General features: G+C 41.6%; 1 protein-coding gene across 10 annotated transcripts in view; it reads left to right on the top strand.

Annotated features, from left to right (window-relative positions):
* Positions 1-16,907: 16,907 nt before the first annotated feature.
* Positions 16,908-25,356, top strand: part of MYO6 (myosin VI) — a 188,087-nt gene continuing 179,638 nt past the window's right edge. For 9 of the 10 annotated variants that reach the window (XM_075597986.1, XM_075597984.1, XM_075597982.1 and 6 more), the window contains exon 1: positions 17,053-17,195. The gene's annotated coding sequence lies outside the window, so the exon portion shown is untranslated. Of the gene's footprint in view, positions 17,196-25,356 lie in introns of all 10 variants that reach the window. The other variant, XM_075597977.1, reaches the window with a different exon arrangement.

Below are 25,356 nucleotides of genomic sequence, written 5' to 3'. Positions count from 1 at the left end.
GTACTCCACACCGGGCATAGCCGGGGCTAGGGAGACTGAGTAGTCAATTTCACTAATGGTTTGTCCCCACTGTGTTTAGCCCTCCTTGTTACCCCCATCATTCTGCATTCATTCTGCTATTATACAGCCCTTCAACCCACATGTTCTGGTGTCAACTCCTTTGAACTTATATTATTCATTATTACTTTCTAAGGCATTATTGACCTAAACTCTTGGAGCTTGTACACGGTTGTTTTTCTATGGAAAATCATGTGACCAGACAGTCACTAGATACAATTGGTGCACTGCTAGAGAGAGGACAGGGCTCAAAAAGGGGTGTGACGGTGCCTGTTTCAGAATAGGAAGGGGATGTGACTCTGTAAATGGTTGCTATAGAAACAAAAAATGTGTGTTATCTTATAATAAATGAAAAATGTCAGAGTTTAAAAAAAAAAAAAAAAGTTACAAGTATTTTCTAATAACAGATTTATTTTAAAAAACAACTTACTATTTACCCCTGACAAAGACGGATCACCATTGAAATGCGTAGGGTTGCCGGGAGGACCAGTTTCCCTGAAGCACCAGGAACCGGAAGTGACGTAGAATGCCGACTAGTTCGACAAGTGACTGTCGCGGACACCGGAGGTTGCTGAACATCATGAACTGGTCTGTGCACATATTTTAATACTGTGTTGTGAAATCACATTCCTGATATTTTATATAAAAGCAGAACCTTGAAAAAAAGAAGTATTTTGAATGTAAAATTCGTCCTTTACTCCATTCAGTATGGACCTTCCCCTTCACTCGGATAGACCCTCTCGAGAGGTCATCAACTCTCTAAAGTGCAGTAATCAGGAAAAGACGAACGTGCTCGGAGGATCAAGTAAACAGGTCAGAACAAGCTCTTTACTTTCTCCTGTTTATTTCATGTGTACAGACAGTTTATATAGGCAAGCAGCAAAACAAGCTGACGTACAGAACTTGCTTCCAATATTCTGGCATTATCTCCTTGTCTACAAAATTCGGAGAAATTGACACAGGATAATGAGAAATAACGTACGTATATAAGTACGTATATAAGTACGTATGTGTTCAGACTTTCTGTTCAGACTTCAAGGACTGTCTTCTGACCACATTCCAGGCCCTTGGCCAACATAGATAGGGCATATGTGGGGCAAAGGTGACCAGCAGAATAGCTATGTGAATATTTCAATATAACTTGACTTTATTAATCAATATGGAGTATCCCTTATAAAATACACATTATTAATTGTGATGACTTCCTGGTGATGAGGACGCCTAAAGATACCTTTACATGCCTGAGACAGGCACTGAAATGTAAGTGCATATCTCACCATCTACAGATATAAGCATTGTGTTGTGAACTTGCTTCACGATTGTGCTCTTTTTTCTTCTTTCTTTCCTTCATATGAAACAAGGTGTTCTGGAGAATGCCAGAGGGTATGGCCAGGAAGACGGCCCATGTCTGTGTAAATTTACTAAATATAAAGATATCGGGGATCTGACAACTATTCACGAGAATTACAAATATATCTTTAACATTTGTGATCAGACATTAAATACTGCTAAACAATCCACGATTGTGGGTGTGCAAAGGACCGATATCAATTTGTCTCTCAATCCTAGCATTCATCACATCAAGATTGATATCTAAGTATTTATTTTTATTATACAAAAGCCCCACTGGGTAGCATTCATCTATGTATTCTAGAAATTAAGTTATGAGCATGTTTCGATATTCAGGCATGCTTTAATTCAAAAGGGAAGCTTTCTTTTTTCCTGAAGCCATAAAGGTATCACAGCAGATTGACGAGGGGGTGTTGTGGACACGCCTAGAAGAGGGGTTTTGTCCTATTTCCAATGGAGAAAATTTTAGGATAAAAACCATTCATTTAGAATATGAATTTAGATTTTTAAGTAAGGGGGTGTCAATGCTGTGATATGAAATCTCTTATTTTCAACTCAAGACCATTTGAGGAATCTGGTAAATGTTAGGTGGTAACAAAAGATAGATTTTCTATGTTTCCTCTTTTTACTTTATGAAACTGTGCATATACTGTACAGTGTTTCTTGCTACCTTATATTTTCTAATTAGCTTTGTTGTTGCACAATTGTTGTATATTACATTTTAAATTGAATAAGTATTGTCTTTTGCGCTCTAATTTAACTTTGCACATTTTTGAAGAGAGTGATTTACTCTTCGGACAATCTTGCTACAATAGATTTGTATGTGTTAATTACATATTTTTCTTGGAAAACAGGGAACAACACCACTGAAAGTACAACTTGACATTAATGTTTGGTGGCGGAAGCATTTTAACGTATATTTTGATGGATTGAGGGGAGATATTACACATTTGAGGGACCCTGCAGGGGTAAAAAATGGGCCAGCTAGATAGCTGTCTCTATTAACCCTTGTCACATATACAAGTCACGTGTTCACAGGTGTGCCTTTCATTACATCCCCTTTCTCCAGGCTCCAAGAGTTACATCAAATGGATTTGTAAAATTAATGTTCAGTCTCTCAGGGGAAGATCATTTGTTGTGGGCTGTTGCATGGCTAGGCATGTATAAAAGATTAAAAATAGCAACTATATAATAATACTCAGAAAACTAGATAAGCAGACAGTGTTAAAAAAAAGAAAACCCATCTGGTAATGTTTCAAGGCCCCCTGGTTAGCCTGAGTAATGGTTCATCTAGGGACCAGTTATTCCTGAGATATACACTCTCCCTAAGATCCACACAAATCTCTCACATTCGCTGGGCCGCTCCATTGTGGCAAGCACTGAGTTCATTTTCCAACCCCCAGCAATATTCTTAGACAAGTTACTTAGACCACTTGTCGTAAGTTGCAGGTCATATGTTAAGGAAATATCTGATTTCCTTAGAAAGATAAAGACAATTGTGGATATTATTGAGCAGACATTACTCCTAACCCTCAATGTGAATGGTCTTTATACATCAATCCCTCACGGATGGCATAGCTGCTGTCAAAATGTCTGTTGACTCTCATGATGTATTCACACCGAGGGAACGCATTTTAATTTTGGATATATTGAGTATCATTCTCAGGGAAAACTATTTTCTATTCAAAGACCAATTTTTCATCCAGAGACAAGGGACTGCCATGGGACCCAATGTCGCGCCAACATCTTCATGGATCATTTCGAAAATCATTTTGTATATTCACATCCTAGTTTCATGGAGTGTGGGTGTATGATGACTTGCTACTGTGGTGGGGAGATGTCACATCACTGAAGTTTTTTGTGGATGACCTTAATGGTGCCTTGTATACTATGGCATTCAATCTGGCATTTCATGAAATAAAAATACATTTTTTGGAAACCACCATCCGGATTCGTGGAAGGAGACTAGAGTTGCACATCTACATCAAGGGCATTGACAGAACAATCTGTTACATTATGAGAACTATCATCCACCTGGCACCATTACGGGTCCCGCATACAACCAATTTCTCCAGGCCAAAAGGATCATCAGCTCACTTGAGTTGGTTCTCTCTGGATTAGATGGCATGCAAAAACAGTTGAAAGAGGTTATCCTCAGACGCTACTGATCAAACAGCGTAAAAATGCTGAGTGAAAAACTAGATCCTCCCTCCTCTCAAGTAGCAACATTGATGAGATTAAGAGCAAAACAAGAATACCATGTCTCATTCATTTTGTTTTTTAATACGATGCGTGGTAGGATTAGAAACACAATCAACTGACATTGGCCACTTCTAGCTCATGATAAGACATTGAGTTTTGACCGTTCGTCTACTCTTCTCTTATTAGAGAGGAAAAAATATCAGAGGTTCACTTAGGCAGATTTGGGGCATAAAACATCTAAGACATTCTTCAGCACACAAAAGCTAGGTACATATAGCTGTTGTAGCTGCTTCTAATGTGGGAATGTTCAGGAGCAGAATCAACTCGCCCTATCCGACTACCGGATAAGGTTTTCTCATTAAATAACACTACACATACCTTTCCATACATGTAGTATGTCTTCTCAAATGCCCTTGTGGACTGGGATATGTGGGAGAGACCACCCAACAAGTCAAAGAAAAGATCGGACAGCAATACGCAGGAAGTTCCTGGAGGTTCTGTGGGGCATGTCATTTCATACATGCAGGACACAATGCTAGTCACCACAGATTTCAATGGTGGTGGCAAACCCCGGAGAGAAGGCAACAGAGATCTGTTACAAAAAGAGGCTAATTGGATTAGAAGATTAGATTAAATGACACCCAATGGGATTAATAAAGATTTAGATATCGGTTGCTTTTTCTGATAATTTGTATCTAGTCAAATGATGGGTGTACACTAGTCGGGAATCGCATGATTTTGATTCCATTAAAGCTGCAGTTCAAGCTGCCGTTTAAAAAATAAAAATAAAATAAAATGTTCTCATTCATTATGTGCATCAATACAATCTGCACATTGACAAGTGATTAGCTTAGATGCTGTTCGATCCATTCTCCTGTAATCGATTGCTTGCTCCGGGTTATTTAATTCAGTTCTTGCACAGCATTGTGGGCAATGTTGTCCTGGAATATGATTGACTGGGCAGTTACTAGATACAAGTGGTTCACTGCTAGAGAGGACGGGGCTCAAGAGCCAGAGCCTACCAGAAAGGGAAGGGGGCTGTCCCTTTGGAAATGCTTCCTACATTAGAAACTTTAAAAATGTCTTTTAAAAATTTTTTTTAAATGCTACAAGTAAGTTCACACAGTACAGAACTGATTTATTAAAAAACAAACAAAAAAACACATGTGAAATATTGCTTGAACTGCTGCTTTAAGCTCAGCCATATTAGCTACAACCTGTCGAAGGATAGGTGGCACATTAGGGTTGATATTTGCAGGGGACACCAGAAGACTCAGTGGCTGCGCTTGGTTCCCTCCTGGGCTATTAGTATCCATTCTATATCACAACATTCATCTCCCTTTTTCATTTTTATTCTGTACAGATGTTTTTCCTTCGGGACCTTCTCCAAGCTTGTTAACCTTATTTTGGCTGGTGTGCCTCACTCTATACAAACCAGTAGCTTGTTTTCCTTTACTTTGTTCTTTGTGGTCCTCTCCCACTGCTACCCAACACTATGGGATTCCTTGGATTCACCCAAAACCAGATTCACCAGTATGTTTCCCCTGCTGACAAATCTTATTCAATGCTCTTTGCCAATATATTGTGAGGTATATGATGTATATATGACTCAATGTTCCTGTATATCTCATAATTCAGAACTTTGAGAATGGTATAACATAAAAGTGGTGCCTTTAAGTCATTTAAATCTTTAAAGGGATACTAAATAATTGCATCCACTTACTCAAGCCAAAGGACACCTATCCAACATTGTCCAGTTCTAATCTGTCCCCCGCCCTTCCCCATTTTTGTGATCCACTTAATATTAGATTGGTGAGACTGATGATCAATCTATTTTTTGTCATCAGGAAATATTGGGGTACTTATTATGTATCCATCAGAGGGTGCCTATATAGTGGCGACCAACTTTATTCTAACTCGGCTAGCTCCGCGAATTTCAGAATATCCCAGTGATGTGCGGTTTTGTGTCGTTTTCGCCCGGAGTGAATTGCGTTATTTTCGCGGCTGTGATTTAAGCATTTTATTCCCGCTGTCTGCAATACTGCAATGCTGTGTAAAAACTCATGGGGGCGTTTGCGAGCTGTTGTCTTTGAAGCCATCCCCTATAACCCCTAACATACAGTACTGTACACATACAGTACTGTATATGCACATCAATGATACTATAGGCCGGCGGGGGCGAGATGTGTTTGCAGCAGAGAGAGATCCGCTGCTCTCTCTGCGCAAACATCGGCACATTAAAAATTATTTAAAATACATTTTTATTCATAGTGTAGATGTGCAGAGGGTCTCCGGAGCTGAACCGCATTGGTTTCAGGTCGGGGGACCCCTTGCTTCCCGAGATACAGCCCCTTTATGAGGTGCCGGTATCCCTCTGCATTTAAAGGTCCCGATCACGTGACCGCGGCATGTAAACCAAGCCGAGGGATACCGGCACCCCCTAAAGGGGCCATGCCCGCTTTATTATGGGTAGCGGGGGTGGGTGAAGGGGGTATTTGGCCCTTGGTGTGAGTTTAGGACTTGCGGGGGGGTTGCGGGTGCACTTAACCCCTTCATGACCGTAGCAGTTAATACCACTACGGTCATGAAGGGGTTAACCCCTCCCGCTACCCCCCCGCAAGCCCTAAAAAAACACCATTGGGGCTAATACCCCCTTCACCCACCCCCGCTACCCACAATAAAAAAAAATTCACACACAGCAGCCGCCCAAAAATAAATAAATAAATCTAAATAAATAAATAAATACATGAATATAAATTAATACATTTTAAATACATTTTTATTCATAGTGTAGATGTGCAGGGGGTCTTCGGAGCTGAACCGCATTGGTTTCAGGTCGAGGGACCCCCTGCTTCCCGAGATACAGGCCCCTTTATGAGGTGCCGGTATCCCTCTGCATTTAAGGGTCCCGATCACGTGACCGCGGCATGTAAACCAAGCAGAGGGATACCGGCACCCCCTAAAGGGGCCTGTATCTCGGGGAGCAGGGGGTCCCCGGACCTAAATCCACAGCGGTTCAGCTCCGGAGACCCTCTGCACATCTACAGTATAAATAAAACACACACATTAATAAAGAATTGTTCCTTACCTTTGCGGCTATGTGCTATGGTAACGAAGCAGCATGAATGTATTTTTAATAATATTGTACAGTGAGCAGGGGGTTCCCTGAGTCAGAAATCAAAGTTCCTGCACAATATTATTAAAATACAGAAATGCTGCTTCATTACCATAGCTGATAGCTGCTAAGGCAATGAAGGGTTAAGGCAGAATAGCATGTTTATTGGGGACATTTGCCCCCAATAAACATTGCAATAAACAACATACAGTACACCCCCTGTGTATTTAAAATACATAAACAACAATAAATACATTAAATACATATTTTTAATGTGTCAGTTAAACCTCCCTGCCTTGACTGTAATCTATGTAAGGCCCCCTCCCCCAAATGTGTCTGTTACACAGATTACAGTCAAGGCAGGAAAGTTTAAGCCCCCCTCCCCCTATTGAGTCTGTTAAACTTCCCTGCCGTGACTGCAATCTGTGTAAAGCCCCCTCCCCCTAATGTGTCTGTTTAATCTCCCTGGCCTGTGTTTCTGTGAGTGCAGTGTATGTAAATGTGGGGAGGGGGATCCCGTGTAAATATAATGCAGCACCTCACTGCCAATGGCCCACCCCATGAGGCCTAACCACCCACACCCACTACCCACTACCCACCTGCCCATGGCCCCTCTGCTGCTGCAAAACAGAGACAAAAATTAAAACATCCAAAGTAATGTCCCCTAACCCCTTAATCACCATAGCGGTTATTAACCGCTACAGTCATTAAGGGGTTAACCCACCCTCACCCACCACTCGGGACGCCTACATACCCTCCCACACTAACCCCCCACCCCTTGAGGCCTAACCACCCTCACCCACTACCCACACACAAGGGAGGCCTACCCACATACCCCCCCACCCCCAGTACCCACAATAAAAACAATACAGTGACCCACAATAAGCATCATTATATTTATTAAATACATTACCCACCCCCTGTGCCCCCCCATAAATACAAGATTTATCATTTTACAAACAGGGTTCATAACGCAGCCCCACGCGAGTCCCCGGTGGGCTGGCGGGGCACCTGACAGACCTACAGGGTACCAGCAGCCCTTTTCAAACAGGTTCTAGAGGCCTGCTGGTGGGTCCCGCCAGCCCCATGGCCCCCAGGTGGTCACCGTGGGCCACAATTGGGTCCCCACAGTAGGCCCGCGGATATCTGGGAGCCCCGGGTCAGACCCACAGGTGTCTGCGGGGCCTCGGGTGGTTCCCACGGGGGTCTGGGGAACTCACGAGTGCTCACTACGGGTCCGCGGTTTCTATCACAGAAGTGGGACCACACATCATCATCCCCGCACCTATGGGTCGGCGGTGCCCCCACAGATGTGAGGCCACTGCTTCATCCCCGCAGACTACGGGTCCGCGGTGCCCCCACAGATGTGAGGCCACCGCTTCATCCCCGCATGTGTCACCCGTGGAACCACCAGCCTGATACCCGTGAGATACCCGAGGAGACCCGCAGGTGGTCTCCAGAGGTCCCACGCAGAACCACGGAACAAACCCTGAATGTAAAAAAAATAAACCTGGCCTATACATTCAATACATACACCCCCCCCCCCCCCCCAACACCTACTCTACAATAATGTGCAAAATAACTATTATCCAGATATGGATAATAGATTAATTGCCCATTATTAAAAACATTAACTAGCATATTCAAATAAATAAAGTACTACTGACCTCATCAATAAGAAGTCTCCGTCGCCAGGGACATCCTTGTCTTGCCCACAAAATACATAGCAAATACAAAGCCAATACATTGCAAGTACATACAGATATCAATTAACCCCTTAAACACCTTATCAACTAATAACCGCAAAGGTAATTAAGGGGTTAAGCCACACTGGCCCGATACCCAACCTTCACCCATGAATTTGTACAGTGGCTTCATCATGCAACTATATATACAGCATATATATATATATATATATATATATATATATATATATATATACACAGTAAAAGAGAGAATTACAGAACATGTAAGAACTATTCTCAACAAAGATGAAAGATACCCAGTGGCACGCCACTTTTTACAATGTCAATCTGGTTCCATCAAAAGTTTCAAGTTCAGTGCAATAGAACACATACGACTTCATGTTAAGGGGGGGAGATAGGGAGTCACTTTTGAATAAAAGAGAGATGTTCTGGATTTATGCCCTTGGGTCTCTGGCACCCAGGGGCATAAATCTGGACTGGGAACTCAAACACTTTCTTTCTTTCTTTCTTACATAGTTCATCTAGGTTCCCAGATGTTAACAAAGTCATCAAGTACTTTGTTTCTATATAATATCATTCATAAGTGAATGCTCTGTCAATCCCTGTCATTATTGATTTGTTATTTCTCCTACTTTTCCTCCCCCTCCCTTCGCATCTCCCTCCCCCCCCTCCCCTTTTGTTGTCTTCCCCTTCCCCCCCTCCCCCCCCTTTCCTCCCCCCCCTGTCTTGTCTTTTCCTTTTCCTTCCCCTCCCTCCCCTCCCTCCCCTCCCCTTCTTTCCCACCCCCCATCCCCCCCCCCTTTTTCCTTTCATCCTTTTCCTTTTCCCATTGTCCCATTTTCACATGTTATTAAGATCGATATTTATGTCTTTATTAGTTGTACATATCAGCTTGTAATTTATTATGTTCTGATCCATATTCGATTTTCAAATAATGTGTCTAGATGTTTATTTGATCTACACAGCAAATATTTCATTCACAAATGTAGGGGGTGTTAGGTTATATTCTGACATAATGTGGTTTATGAATATATAAGTAAACTATTGACAAAATGATTTATCTAGTGAGAACTTTAAGATATTAATTCATGTATATATATGACTATCTGCCTATGATCTGTGCTCAACTTGACATATATATTTAGCAAATACCAGTTATGTTTGTCTAGTTCAACAAACAGTCATGACATTAATATTGTAATTACATATTCATGATATGTTGTCCAACATATAATTTACAGACAGCCATTCCATTTTTATTGTTGGTTTTTATCCGTGTTTTTAATTTTATGTCATATTGTATTCTAGTTTTGATTATTGCACATTGTGTTATGTATTTTTCCTTTGCTGACATGTCTCTTTCAGGTAGTTCCCGGTCCCATGGTTCACAGGGGGGCGAGATCTCAGCGAGGCTGCTCATTGGTGTTGATCCTAGCCAATGGGTGGTCCCTCTGACTAACTCGCGCGATTTTTCGGCCCGCTGACGTCATCTCCGAGGGCAGGGGATTCCTTAAGTAACAGACATGCGCATAGACGCGGATGCACTTTTTGATAAAGGGAAGTTATTTCCCGAAACGCGTCAAAGTGAACATGTACTTTTTGACCACTAAATAAATTACTTTTCAACATCACTGGATGCAGCCCCCTTCCTCCTTCTCTGATTCGGAAGTGCTCCGTCTGTGCCCCTCCTGGGAGTACCTTTCTGCTTACTCCTCCTGACGTGATGCACCCACCACCACAAGAAAAGAGCTGTGCGGGAAAAAGGGACAAAGGGAAAAAGGGACTCCAACTGAATACAACAAAGATCATTCTGGTATGTACTATTTGGTTCTGTTGGGGCCTGATTGGGACCTTTATGGCATATATAGAGACCTGAGCTAGCCACACAGCGCCATCAGTACACATATACCATTACATGTACCATTACACATGGTTTATCTGAGTTTCCACAGCACTCATATTTGCTCTTATACCTTGTGTATAGAGGTCATTATCCTCTTATATACACTCTACCCTGTGACAGCTGAGACCCGTTCATAGGGATACAATCCCTTAACCCTGTCTACTATATACACAGTATATACACACACATGATGAACCAATATACAAATAAATGTAGAAAGGTTATCAAAACCATACTGTACTACAAATAACACTTCTCCATACAGACACACTACATTACAATGACTTTCCTTTTATAATCCTAACTGATCTTACAATCTAAATCATCAAATGCCAATGAAAAACCTCACATTCCAATCAATACATTGCATTTACATTGTATAAATGATGCATAAAATCAATGCACCATATACATTCTGCAAATGAATGTTAACAATATCATTGCAAGCAAAATACAAATACTTCCAAACAAGTAAACTATTTTAACCAATCAAGTAAACAAAAATCAATTAGCAATCATTATTTACATCCCTAAACAATTGACAGTCCATCCCGAACAAAGAAACAATTAACGAATTCACGCCTGGAGCAGAACAATTTAGCATGTGAAAAAATATAAGTACCAAACATAATACAAACTTTAAAACCAAGGCTAACCCTGAACACAAGCACACAATACAATATCAACAATTACATCTATCTAATTTTAAAATACTTTAAACACACAAAACGCAGCATAGACAAATTAATTTAAAACACTTCAAATCAAGCTTTTAAAACAACATCATTTCTTACCCTGTATGTATATATCTCTCTAGACATATATACATACATACATACAGTGGCAAGAAATGATATACCACAAAAAAAAATACACATGTTAAAAAAGCTTTTAAAAAAATTAACAAGTTAAATAAAATACATTTCTTTAGTTATTAACCGCTACAGTCATTAAGGGGTTAACCCACCCTCACCCACCACTCGGGACGCCTACATACCCTCCCACACTAACCCCCCACCCCGTGAGGCCTAACCACCCTCACCCACTATCCACACACAAGGGAGGCCTACCCACATACCCCCCACCCCCAGTACCCACAATAAAAACAATACAGTGACCCACAATAAGCATCATTATATTTATTAAATACATTACCCACCCCCTGTGCCCCCCCATAAATACAAGATTTATCATTTTACAAACAGGGTTCATAACGCAGCCCCACGCGAGTCCCCGGTGGGCTGGCGGGGCACCTGACAGACCTACAGGGTACCAGCAGCCCTTTTCAAACAGGTTCTAGAGGCTTGCTGGTGGGTCCCGCCAGCCCCATGGCCCCCAGGTGGTCACCGTGGGCCACAATTGGGTCCCCACAGTAGGCCCGCGGATATCTGGGAGCCCCGGGTCAGACCCACAGGTGTCTGCGGGGCCTCGGGTGGTTCCCACGGGGGTCTGGGGAACTCACGAGTGCTCACTACGGGTCCGCGGTGTCTATCACAGAAGTGGGACCACACATCATCATCCCCGCACCTATGGGTCGGCGGTGCCCCCACAGATGTGAGGCCACTGCTTCATCCCCGCAGACTACGGGTCCGCGGTGCCCCCACAGATGTGAGGCCACCGCTTCATCCCCGCATGTGTCACCCGTGGAACCACCAGCCTGATACCCGTGAGATACCCGAGGAGACCCGCAGGTGGTCTCCAGAGGTCCCACGCAGAACCACGGAACAAACCCTGAATGTAAAAAAAATAAACCTGGCCTATACATTCAATACATACACCCCCCCCCCCCCCCAACACCTACTCTACAATAATGTGCAAAATAACTATTATCCAGATATGGATAATAGATTAATTGCCCATTATTAAAAACATTAACTAGCATATTCAAATAAATAAAGTACTACTGACCTCATCAATAAGAAGTCTCCGTCGCCAGGGACATCCTTGTCTTGCCCACAAAATACATAGCAAATACAAAGCCAATACATTGCAAGTACATACAGATATCAATTAACCCCTTAAACACCTTATCAGATAATAACCGCAAAGGTAATTAAGGGGTTAAGCCACACTGGCCCGATACCCAACCTTCACCCATGAATTTGTACAGTGGCTTCATCATGCAACTATATATACAGCATATATATATATATATATATATATATATATATATATATATATATACACAGTAAAAGAGAGAATTACAGAACATGTAAGAACTATTCTCAACAAAGATGAAAGATACCCAGTGGCACGCCACTTTTTACAATGTCAATCTGGTTCCATCAAAAGTTTCAAGTTCAGTGCAATAGAACACATACGACTTCATGTTAAGGGGGGGAGATAGGGAGTCACTTTTGAATAAAAGAGAGATGTTCTGGATTTATGCCCTTGGGTCTCTGGCACCCAGGGGCATAAATCTGGACTGGGAACTCAAACACTTTCTTTCTTTCTTTCTTACATAGTTCATCTAGGTTCCCAGATGTTAACAAAGTCATCAAGTACTTTGTTTCTATATAATATCATTCATAAGTGAATGCTCTGTCAATCCCTGTCATTATTGATTTGTTATTTCTCCTACTTTTCCTCCCCCTCCCTTCGCATCTCCCTCCCCCCCCTCCCCTTTTGTTGTCTTCCCCTTCCCCCCCTCCCCCCCCCTTTCCTCCCCCCCCTGTCTTGTCTTTTCCTTTTCCTTCCCCTCCCTCCCCTCCCTCCCCTCCCCTTCTTTCCCACCCCCCATCCCCCCCCCCTTTTTCCTTTCATCCTTTTCCTTTTCCCATTGTCCCATTTTCACATGTTATTAAGATCGATATTTATGTCTTTATTAGTTGTACATATCAGCTTGTAATTTATTATGTTCTGATCCATATTCGATTTTCAAATAATGTGTCTAGATGTTTATTTGATCTACACAGCAAATATTTCATTCACAAATGTAGGGGGTGTTAGGTTATATTCTGACATAATGTGGTTTATGAACATATAAGTAAACTATTGACAAAATGATTTATCTAGTGAGAACTTTAAGATATTAATTCATGTATATATATGACTATCTGCCTATGATCTGTGCTCAACTTGACATATATATTTAGCAAATACCAGTTATGTTTGTCTAGTTCAACAAACAGTCATGACATTAATATTGTAATTACATATTCATGATATGTTGTCCAACATATAATTTACAGACAGCCATTCCATTTTTATTGTTGGTTTTTATCCGTGTTTTTAATTTTATGTCATATTGTATTCTAGTTTTGATTATTGGGTATCGGGTATCTCACGGGTATCAGGCTGGTGGTTCCACGGGTGACACATGCGGGGATGAAGCGGTGGCCTCACATCTGTGGGGGCACCGCGGACCCGTAGTCTGCGGGGATGAAGCGGTGGCCTCACATCTGTGGGGGCACCACCGACCCATAGGTGTGGGGATGATGATGTGTGGTCCCACTTGTGTGGGGGCACCGCGGACCCATAGTGAGCACTCGTGAGTTCCCCAGACCCCCGTGGGAACCACCCGAGGCCCCGCAGACACCTGTGGGTCTGACCCGGGGCTCCCAGACATCTGCGGGCCTACCGTGGGGACCCAAATTGTGGCCCACGGTGACCCAAGGAGACCACCTGGGGGCCATGGTGCTGGCGGGACCCACCAGCAGGCCTCCAGAACCTGTTTGAAAAGGGCTGCTGGTACCCTGTAGGTCTGTCAGGTGCCCCGCCAGCCCACCGGGGACTCGCGTGGGGCTGCGTTATGAACCCTGTTTGTAAAAGGATAAATCTTGTATTTATGGGGGGGCACAGGGGGTGGGTAATGTATTTAATAAATATAATGATGCTTATTGTGGGTCACTGTATTGTTTTTATTGTGGGTACTGGGGGTGGGGGGGTATGTGGGTAGGCCTCCCTTGTGTGTGGATAGTGGGTGAGGGTGGTTAGGCCTCACGGGGTGGGGGGTTAGTGTGGGAGGGTATGTAGGCGTCCCGAGTGGTGGGTGAGGGTGGGTTAACCCCTTAATGACTGTAGCGGTTAATAACCGCTATGGTGATTAAGGGGTTAGGGGACATTACTTTGGATGTTTTAATTTTTGTCTCTGTTTGCAGCAGCGGAGGGGCCATGGGCAGGTGGGTAGTGGGTAGTGGGTGTGGGTGGTTAGGCCATTGGCAGTGAGGCGCTGCATTATATTTACACGGGATCCCACTCCCCCTCCCCACATTTACATACACTGCACTCACAGAAACACAGGCCAGGGAGATTAAACAGACACATTAGGGGGAGGGGGCTTTACACAGATTACAGTCACGGCAGGGAAGTTTAACAGACACAATAGGGGGAGGGGGGCTTAAACTTTCCTGCCTTGACTGTAATCTGTGTAACAGACACATTAGGGGGAGGGGGCCTTACATAGATTACAGTCAAGGCAGGGAGGTTTAACAGACACATTAAAAATATGTATTTAATGTATTTATTGTTGTTTATGTATTTAAAATACACATGTTGTTTATTGCAATGTTTATTGGGGGTAAATGTCCCCAATAAACATGCTATTCTGCCTTAACCCTTCATTGCCCTAGCGGCTATCAGCTATGGTAATGAAGCAGCATTTCTGTATTTTAATAATATTGTGCAGGAGCTTTGATTTCTGGCTCAGGGAACCCCCTGCTCACTGTACAATATTATTAAAAATACATTCATGCTGCTTCGTTACCATAGCACATAGCCGCAAAGGTAAGGAACGATTCTTTATTGATATGTGTGTTTTATTTATACTGTAGATGTGCAGAGGGTCTCCGGAGCTGAACCGCTGTGGATTTAGGTCCGGGGACCCCCTGCTTCCCGAGATACAGGCCCCTTTAGGGGGTGCCGGTATCCCTCTGCTTGGTTTACATGCCGCGGTCACGTGATCGGGACCTTGAAATGCAGAGGGATACCAGCACCTCATAAAGGGGCCTGTATCTCGGGAAGCAGGGGGTCCCCCGACCTGAAACCAATGCGGTTTAGCTCCGGAGACCCTCTGCACATCTACACTATGAATAAAAATGTATTTTAAATAATTTTTAATGTGGCGATGTTTGCGCAGAGAGAGCAGCGGATCTCTCTCTGCTGCAAACACATCTCGCCCCCCGCCGGCCTATAGTATCATTGATGTGCATATACAGTACTGTATGTGTACAGTATGTTAGGGGTTATAGGGGTTGTTGTTATACAGTACATATATACAGTATATATATATACTGCATTACAATTCATGAATTTATGCCATCTGGCGGACACGCGAAGCATTGCAGCCTATTAAATCCTGAACCATTATCAATTAACACATCAACCGCGCGTCAGCCGGGCATGACCCGTGGCTGGGAACGCAAAAGGAGCGCGGCATGCTCTGGGTGAACAGCGTCGCATTCCAGGAACAAGCCAGGGACAAACCGGTGATTTGTTAGAATAAAGTCTGCCGCTGCTGTATGTATCCATCAGAGGGTGCCTATATGTATCCATCAGAGGGTGCCTATATGTATCCATCAGAGGGTGCCTATATGTATCCATCAGAGGGTGCCTATATGTATCCATCAGAGGGTGCCTATATGTATCCATCAGAGGGTGCCTATATGTGGAAACAGCATTTTTGGTGGCATACTCAAAATGATCTGCTTGGTTTCTAATTTTTAATAATTGTTATTAGCTGTACACTCTACGGTGGAGGGGTTTTGTCACTTTTTTTCACTCACAATAACTTATTTTGTGTCTGGTCTTAGGCTGCGGCCACGCTAGTGCTGAGCGCGCGGCGCTTGCCGAGTTTTTCGTTTCGGCAATTCAAATTGTCCCGTCCCTGCTCAGGCGCTCGTGTGCGGGCACGCACGCTCTCCCTAGCTTGGTACTTGGGGAGACAAAAAAAGTGAGTTTGACACGCGCTCAACAAGCCCCCAATGCCCCCACGCGTGCGCTTGCAAAATAGCCAGGACACCCGGCGTTCATGCTTGGAGAGCTGGTGACGTCACTGCTCTCAAGCATGGGCACGGTCAGTGCTAGCATGGCCGCAGCCTATGTCACTACCAGCTTCACATTGCAAAGCCAGTAACCAACCTCACACTGATGAGACCCTAAAGGTCAAAACAGCTGTCAGTAGGTTTACTGGCCATGCACCTCTTTAATCCAGGCTGTGCTGAAAACGCTGTGTAAAACTGCAGCATATGCTTATAAGGTTCAATATTATAATGGACAAGAAGCAAAGAGAGACACATGGAGTACTTATTTGCATGTTATTTCCCAGAATCCCTGGCTGCGGTGGAAGCACTGTATGCTAATAGATAATGGGGAAAAGCAGGGTTGCAGACCCGTCTGAGACATGCTGCCAGTGCACCACAAGTGGTATTTGTATATGCTGTAAACTGTAGGGTTTTTGTCACTTTTTTTGCTCACCATAACTTGTTTTGTGTCTGGTTATTTTTAATACATTTTTTTTCATTAAAGAAATAGTTTTATTGTGTTGCTGTAATATTAGTATAGCGACATACTTTATTGAATTTAAGTGTAATATAGTATTCTTTCCTAACCTACAGCATTTGTATATTTCCCTTACATATAACCCCCCTGGGACACCCCAGTATCGGAAGCTTTGCTGAACTTCCCCCCTCACACCACTGAGGTCACCACTGAGCGCATTACCATGGTCACGTGGGACGTCATTGCCGGTTCCCATGACCACCAGATGGACCCTGGGAGCACCCATATCCAAGGTAAGGGGCGTGTGCTCCCCGTGCTGATGTCACATGCCAGCCATTGCTTCAATGCATGGAGTGAGACCCGCACAGTCTGCGCTGCCGCCGCTGCTGCTGCTGCAGAGGGCTCCGGGCGGAGAGGCGGATCTGTAAGTGTGGCAGTTCAGCTGTGTCAGTGGAAGCCCCTGTACTGGCGCTGTGGGAAGGGGCCGCAGGCTGCCCCCTCCCTCCCTGTGCAGCGCTTGTGCATGCCTTGCCTTGTGAATCTCTTGTGTTATTGCAGTGGGAGCTTTCTCTGCACTTACCTGGGGAGAAGTGTCACTGTGATCACATTGCAGCTTTATTATCTGTAGGGTCTGAAGAGCCCAACTATTGCTCATGATCAATGCCTGTAATGCTAGCTACTTTTTGAGATTGTATTTTTTACTTTTATTATCTGACTCTTTATGTGGGTCTTTCATATGAGTGCTGGGAGTATGTCATATGTTCTATGTTATTGAGGGACTGTGGGGTCCCTTTATTCCCTCCAGGCACCTAAGGACTTTAAACGGACTGTGCTTCTGTCTGACCTGAATTATTTGGGTAAAACAAATAGTTCAGACTACTTGTTCTGCGTTAGAAGAAATAAAACTAAGTATTAAGACTATATTTTTTATCTTAAACAGATATATTCAATAGTTGTATTGGGGAAATAATGATAGATACCCGTTGAGTACATGTATACCCTTGGCAAAGAGCTCCTGTCATAGTCCTTTGCAATAGATTTTTATTCCTGTGGCATGGCACTAAAGCCATAAAACATGGGCTGAAGATCAGGGTGACAGTGTTCAGGGTACAAAGTTGACATTTGATGCAATTCGCGGTGCTGAAAAGTCCGGTACTAATTAACAGACGGCAAGAACTATCTCACTCAGAAAAAAAACTTCACACCAACTAAAATTCCACATTAGTCTCTCGCTCATGCGGAAACTAAAATGACTTTCTTAGACATATTAAATAACATTTTAAAGTGAAAATGTTACCTGTGTCCTGAGAAATATGTTTTTCATCAGATTAAGTGAAATTGTTTTTGGATGAATATTGCTGTTTAAAATAAATTTTAGATAGCAGGCCCCACAAACAGTCTAATTACAAGAAGAGAAGTTGGGTGAAGCTTAAAAGAAAAAACGCCAAAATATTTAATTATCATCGAATTATGATGTAATAAACCAAATAAATGTAATTCCACATTTAACATACCAGTTGAGTTTGGTTATTAGGTGAGATCTGTGATGTAACGTAACAGGTAAAAAGAATTTAAACTAGATAGCAATCCTAGTTAAAATGACGCGTAACAGGGCATCTAGAGTTGTTAATACATTGTAATGCTATTTTAATTTTGCTAAAGTTAATTGTATAATTTTACTTTTACATTAACATCTAGATTTTAATTTGAATTATTTGTCTATCCAATCCCTACCTTTGTGTTGTATTTTTTCATTTGACAGTAAAGAAGTATAAGTAATTAGACCAAAGTAAGGGACATTAATGGAATTTTGTAATTATCATTGTAGATCATTTTTTATTTATAAATCAAAGCTTGGAAAGCATTAAACGCTGTACAACTCACAAGCTATTTATTTGCATAGTAACACAACATATGTGTCATTAATTTGCTGTGTCTTTAATTTGCTGTGTCTTGGTATGTACAAGTACAGATGAGTGGTGTGCGTTTTATCCAGAAACAGGACTAACTTGCATATTCCAATGCTAAACAAGACATAAGTGTGCCAGTATTGCAATGCTTAACACTACTAAAATACACAACTACAAAATACGTGATCAACAGTCTAATTTTCTTTAATGAAACGCTACTGTAGGACAACTGTTCCACTTATCACTTTCATTTAGTAACGTTAGAGTTGGCTTAGAGAAATGGTTAATATTAACAATGTTTATCTGGATTGCCACATGCAGATAGTATGAAAGATCCCCTTGTTAAATTTGTGTTATGAAAACTGTGTTTTTTTTTTTTGTTTTGTGTGGAAATAATTACTTATTTCATTTCTTCTTTAGCCTTTGCTGGTTGACAGGTGGTGATAAACGTATCCAATATTTTAGGCTCCAAGCCCTTAGCCTGCTGGAGTGCGGCAGTGACCCGCGTCGTACCAAATTGAATGGCTCTCTGTTAGCTGTTGATCTTCAGATCTATAATTTTTAGGCTGTGATTGAAAAGACGAAAAGCAGGACAGTGCCCAAGAAATCTCAAGTGATTGCTCATGTTTTTAAGATGAAGCCCTACTAATTCAAAGGGTCTATCTAACCATGACGGGGTTGCAAATAAACCTGTGTGTTTATTACTCTGTAGTAATACCTGTATTCCTCGTACACTGGTTTTGAATTTTAACCATAGCACTTGTAAATAGTGTATGTCCTCCCCCCTAAACACGATGATTTATGTGCCATCCCCCTCCCCCTGCAGGGGAGACAGGTATGCATGAAGCTGTATTGTGCAAGCAGATTATTACCTATCACAGGTGGTGTCAGAGGAACTCTCACCGCATCTCTGCCTACAAAATCATAGGATTCTTCAAATTAGAAATCCACTTTAGTTCAGAGCTGAACCTTCTTGTCTGTTAAGTGCAACTATGTACACACCCAGGAATAACAAAGCAGGGAGAACCGGTATGTTCAGATATACTGCATGTTTGCAGTTCAGCCCTTCTCTTGCCAGATAGGCACACAGTGCATTGGCAGCAAAGAGGTTAAGAAAATGTAAGTTATAAATTGACAGAACCAGGATTATCACCAGCAAAAGGTGTACTTGTATGCTGTTCCGTGAAAGTTTATGTAGTCACCTACAACAGAGAATGTTTGGGGAATCTCTTGTTAATCTGTGTTGTGTCTAGTAAAACTCTCATTGTTTTGGGCATCTGAATTCATGTTCTGTTGCCGCATTGCTCCCAAATGGCTAGAGACTTGGTTTAATTATGTAACACACGGACATGTTAAAAGTTGTATGTACATATATTTCTGTAGGACCGACAATGTACACAAGCTTTACAGAATTGGCAAGAGAGTACAGGGAGATAAATCTTTGTTCTTTTAAGCTTTGTCCTTGATTTTTCCCTTTAATGTTCAGTGTGTAAAAATTGAGGTTTAAAATGGAAGGACTCAGAAATACAAAACTTTTACATTAGCACTAGACGTACTATTTTGTTGTTTTTATCCATACCGAGTACTTGTATAAGTAACGTAAGATGGAAATTGAAAGGTTTAAGATTGCCAGATTCTTTCTTGTTACTATAGAGCAAGATCTACGTGTATATACATTTGCTGTACTTGAGGATTACTTCAGAGTAAATGTATTCAAGAACAACCCAATTTTATCTGTGAAAATATTTAGATATTTTTGTGTTTAGTCCTTAAACTCTTTAACGGTAGTTTTGGGGAAATGTTTTCCACAATCCTTGGAAATTACAGGAACAGGATATCCGAATTAAACATGTGAAAAGTGTCAGTGGCTTAACTATAAAAGTTGCACGCTGCTTCTAAAACATGGCCTAACGCCGGAGCAAGCCATTCTACTGATGAGAACAATTCCATGTAATATACATTCACTTAAGGGGCAATTCAATATAGTCCGAAGTGGCTGATATTTATATAGTACCATCCAGGTACAGTATGTAGCGCTTTACAGCAGTAATACACATGACATAATAATTTAACACATAATGGGAATAAGCGTTTCAGACATAATAGTAACATTAAGAAAAGGAGTCCCTGCCCCGAAGAACTTACAATTGAAGTGGGGAGGTCTTACAGAGACAGTAGGAGGGTATTCTGGTAAGTGCATCTGCAAGGGGTCACTGTCAGTGCATATGAGAAGTATAGTATCAGCCATCGGAGCTACCCATGTGTATGGGAAAGTATTTTCATTGGCTTGTTTTGTGTGAATTTACTTAAGATGATGAGGCCAGGCTTCCTAATGTCTGTTTATTTTTTATGGGTATTTTGACCTATATTTACAATTTGGGTTTGTGACATGACACAGGAAAGCGTTTAAAAAGATGAGCTATTTCCCCCCTCCCTTATAGAAGTTCATGTTTCCTGCTCTATGCTCCGCTCATCCCTGGGCTTGGAATGCTCGTTGCTTCACATTTCCTGTTTGGAAAATAACAGTAATACCAGTTCTGGTTGCATGAAAACAAGGGATATAAGACAGTCAGGAGCAATGCTGATGTGGGGTACAATATTTTCATAGGTCCAGTAAAAGGGAAATATGATGTTAAAAGTAAGGGCAACATAACTGGCTGGCAGATTTAGTACCAGTGAGGAGACTTACAGAATGTAGAAAAAAAGAATCCCTATAAAAAGCCTAACCTCTTCCCTTGTAGTGTAATATCAAATGATTTTGGGCAGTCTACAATATCAAACAAGCTTCTGAGACTCCATAAGACAGGCGTGGCCAACTCCAGCCATCAAAGGCCACCAACAGGTCATGTTTTCAGGATATCCCTGCATCGGCACAGGTGGCTCAGTCAAAGACTGACTTTGACTGAGTCACCTGTGCTGATGCAGGGATATCCTGAAAACCTGACCTGTTGGTGGCCTTTGAGGACTGGAGTTGGCTACCATTGCCGTAACACATCCAATCTGTACTACTTATGTGGCATATTCATTTCCTTACTTGTACATATATATATTTTAAATTTCTTGCTTCTGCTACTGACAATTAGTGCTGTGAGGAAGTAAAGCTGTCTTATGCAGCAAAGATCTAGATATCATACTGACATTGGAATCAGAGAAAAATGTACTTAGTAGGGTTTGGTGTCATATATGGCACAATATTAAAATGGTTGTTGAGTATCATGGTTGTCACACTGAAACTCCCAAGAAAACAAAGAACTGACTCACAATGTATCGCTGCAATAGAATTTGGCGGCTCACATTTCTGTTGAGTGTTGTAACTGCTTTGTGTATCAGGTTCTTATGGCCTTTGGGTAGTCCACTCAAAGCATATATAATATGCAAATGTCTTAACCACTCCTGTGTCAATTATGCTTGCAAAACAATAACGTTGCATGCAGCTCCCGATGTGAATCAGATACGCCAACCGTCTAATTATATTTAATAATAACTTTATATAGTGCTTGTCTCCCAATGGGACTCAAATCGCTTCACAGTTACAAAAAGTGGAAAATGAAGAGAACCTTTTTAATTATTATTAGTTATAAGTGACCAAACACAAAGAAAGATATAATATAGGATGGGACTGTTCTGTAGCTATTAAATGCCAGACAGGTTGTGGTTCATTAATTAAATGCCTGGGTAAACCGGTTGTTCTTGAGACTGTTTGTTTTGATAGATTTCCAGAGAGGTGGCCTCTTGAACTGTACGAGGCAGACTGTTCCAAAGAGTGGGAGCAGTGTGGCTAAAAGCTCGGGCCCCAAAGGCTTTCATATCAGTGGGTGATAAACAGGTGATATTTACCATCGTCTCACCTAGTGGTAGTTAACTCAGACTTTCCTCTGGATGTTGGTCTTGAATCATTATTGGGTTTGCCGATTGGAGTGTCACAAAGCAAAACCAGAAGGCATTAGTCCGCAATACAGGTAGTCCTTGTTGTTCAACGTTTCACTGTACAACGAATGGCATATCCAACGCTTCACAATGCAACCCTGTGGGCTGTTTTTCAACGCCGAAATGCGTTATCCAACACTCACCGCCAATGATTAACATGGGACTCGCTTTACAACGGTTTCACTATCCAACGCTACTTCTAGAACGGATTCCGTTGGATAACCGAGCCTGTACAGTATGCACTTAATTGAAGAGAACGGGAAAACTGACAGTGCCTGAATTATTTTGAACTACTTTAACATACATACTGTACTCAAATCTAGTACTTGTATTTTTTTTATCGGAAGGACCCTGCATTATATAATCAAGAGAAACCACTGGATTATTTTGCCTGCATTTGTAGTTTATGATGATGCTATAATTAATGCATTTATAATGAGTTAAGATTCTGTCAGTGAGCACATAACTAAACTGTACTTTCAGTAGTTTTCATGAAACTGTTTAAAGCGGTAATGCGAGCTAACTTTATTTAAATTTTTCCCGGGCAGTCTATTCATGTAAAACCTGGGATGGCAATGCATTTTTACATTTGAGAAATTGTGCATTCGTACCTCACTGACATTAAGTAATCCTGGCTGCACGCAGAAGACAGAGGATAGTCTAGCTGAAAGGGGATATATGAAGCCTGTAAATACAAACATGAAACCATGGCACGGTGTTTGCTTAAAAATAGTTGTCGGTCAGTGCCTGAGTGTGTGATCGCGGCGTCACTGATTACAGAAACGGATGATTGCGTTCTGCTATATCACGGGGAAAACAAGCCACTAAAGTCCATGACGTGTGCCAGACTCCATGTCGTAGTGGCTATGGCAAAGGGTTAATATGCAGAAGTGGCAAACATTCACTCACCAGATCCCTCGATAAAGAATATATCTTTTTGAATCTAGTACAACTATTTTGGACTGCATTCCTAAAACATAGATTCTAAATACATATTTTTTTCACTCCATATCAATATATTTTTACTAAAGAAATAAAGGTCCCACAATAAGATTTACTGTTGTGCCTTCAAACACACCTCTTGTTAGATGTCTCCTTTCTCAGAAAAATAACCACTTACACACGCGTTGGTGCACCCCTGCGTTCATTTCTTATTTGTAACAGACATTCAAGCTAACAAAATTAATTATTATACTCTGGGATATTTGTCAAATTAATTGGGCAGAAACTATACTGTCTTGGGAATTGCTTATTAAGTTATAATAAGTTGCCTATTATAACTGTTAATTGATTTTGTTGAAAGTAATTGCGTTTCTGACATCTTTGAAGGACCAGTATAATGATGATGTACATTTATAGCTAAACTCCTCTTTGACTAATGTGTATGATTGAAATCTGCTAATCTGTAATTTGATATACTGCCACATCTTAAATGTATTAACTCGCAAGTAATAATTCATAGATCATATGCTGAATCTGTGAGTGGTTATTTGTGAATAATACAGCTTGCTACATCGAATGCCTTCAATGTTAAATATATTTTTAAAAAAAAGCTTCTGTAGTACAGTGTTCAGAGCGTTTTATGTCATTGCATGCAAAATTGTTAGGGGTCATTTCTTAACCTTCATTAAAGGAGCACTTCTTTAAAAATAAATAAATCAGGGGGTCTGTGCTAATTTCAGCTCTGGGGACCCCCTACATCGCTCAGCTGTTTAAATGTCCCGTGAGCCAATAGGAAGCCACAAGGGATGATGTCACGGCTTCCTATTGGCCCGCGGGACATTTAAGCTGTTGTTAGCCCAGCCGGACGGAGCTGCTGCCGGCACCTCCTTTTTGGGGCGAGTGTCTCGGGAAGCAGGGGCTCCCGGAGCTGAAATCGATGCGGTTGAGCTCCGGTGACCCCCTTACTTTAAACCTATAAAACGAATAAAAAAAAACAGTGTTTCCAGGAGTGCTGTTTTAAAGATTGTAATCAAATTCTGTTGTTTCTCCTATATTGTTTTGATCGGTCACTGTAAAATGAAAACAAAAAAATTCCACAATTTGTCATAAATATTGGCCCAATAAATGACTAGGACCTTTTGGTAAAATTCAGAAGTACAGCTGCTACCTTTCTGGCTAGATGACTTTTTTTTTTTTTTTTGGTAGAATTCCTTCTTAGAACAACTTGACAAATTATATAGCCTAGTTAAATACTTCTTTAAGCACTGGTCATTTAGTTCATGATATGATAAACAGATAAGTATTTAACTATATACTATGTCAAGTTAGACATGGCACTAGGCCTTCTTGTCTTTTGCTCTATTCACGAGGTCCAAATCCTAGCAGCAGTCTTCTTGACGTGTGTGTGTGTGTGTGTGTTCTGAGCTTGCATGTATGTTTGGGAATCCCTTCATGGTTGGTTCATATTGTACTGTACCTCGTCCCTCAAATGCAAGATTCTTCCTGTTCTGTTTGTGATATGACACGGTGAACATTTTGAAGACTATTTAAACACGTGCGCTTAGAAGCACATTTATCATTTGTCTTCTACTGATAAGATGTACATTTTTCAGCAGCAATTCTGTCTGTGTTATTTAAAAAAAATAAAAATTCTTTTTAATTCTCCTCCCTACTAGGGCAAACACAATGGCTGGTCAAGTGTCATGGGTCTTGTTGTGGCTTCCTTTTTGGCAGCCAATTAAATCCCCAAGAGAAACCAGGAAATAATGCTGGTAACTTTCCCCGAGTTGAACATTACCCAGTTCA

This window comes from Ascaphus truei, chromosome 4, assembly GCF_040206685.1.
Source record: "Ascaphus truei isolate aAscTru1 chromosome 4, aAscTru1.hap1, whole genome shotgun sequence".
Classification (NCBI taxonomy): domain Eukaryota; kingdom Metazoa; phylum Chordata; class Amphibia; order Anura; family Ascaphidae; genus Ascaphus; species Ascaphus truei.
The sequence above is the reverse complement of the archived record's forward strand: the minus strand, read 5'-3'. Positions and strand labels throughout refer to the sequence as shown.